Below are 826 nucleotides of genomic sequence, written 5' to 3'. Positions count from 1 at the left end.
CTACATTTAAGAGATACAAAATTGAATATTGCTGTAGATAAGATCAGAAGTCAAGTTTGGTGACGAACGCATTTTCTCAGAACTGCTAGGAAAAAAAATATGACAGGGAGGGAAAGCTAGAGCCTTGTGGCCTCTCTTTTCTCAGAATCATCAATCTAGTGTTATTTCTTTCCTACAATCCTTCTACACTCTGATTAGTTTTTCTCCCAGGATGTATTTGTATGCCACATGCTCTTTTGTTTCTTTTACACATATATTATCTCTAATCCTGTAATTACATAGATTTGAAATGGAACTGCATAGCAGAGTGATTAAGTAATGCACTCAGGGCACACCCCTGTAACGGGTGGGGCAGTTGAAACCAGGCGTTGCTGACTGAAGTACTTGCAAAGTAGCCTACTATGTATCCTGGACATACAAAGCAAGGCAACTCTGTATCCAAGTGGCTGAATTCTAACAAATTTGTTCCGTCATTTGTCCCCCCACCCCATGTGTTGCAGCCTTGTCCACTCACTCACATCCCGGTAACAGCAGCAATTTGGTCAGCTTTCTCTACCACTCCATACCTTCATCCATCTTCTCAGAGGCAATCATCCTGTTAGATATTAAGTAATCAAAGGACTGTTTGCATTATGGAATACATCTATGCATAGCTGATTTTTTAACAATAAATTATTTGACATTATACGTAATATAACATCATGGAAGGCTTGCCAGGGGTAGGGAACCATTTATCTGTCAAAGCCCATTTCGATATTTATAATGTCATTTGTGGGCCATACCAGTAAAATATTTAATTAACTCACCCCAAATGTGATGGCTGAAA

This window comes from Tenrec ecaudatus, chromosome 9 (assembly GCF_050624435.1).
Source record: "Tenrec ecaudatus isolate mTenEca1 chromosome 9, mTenEca1.hap1, whole genome shotgun sequence".
NCBI classification, from domain to species: Eukaryota; Metazoa; Chordata; class Mammalia; order Afrosoricida; family Tenrecidae; genus Tenrec; species Tenrec ecaudatus.
The sequence above is the reverse complement of the archived record's forward strand: the minus strand, read 5'-3'. Positions refer to the sequence as shown.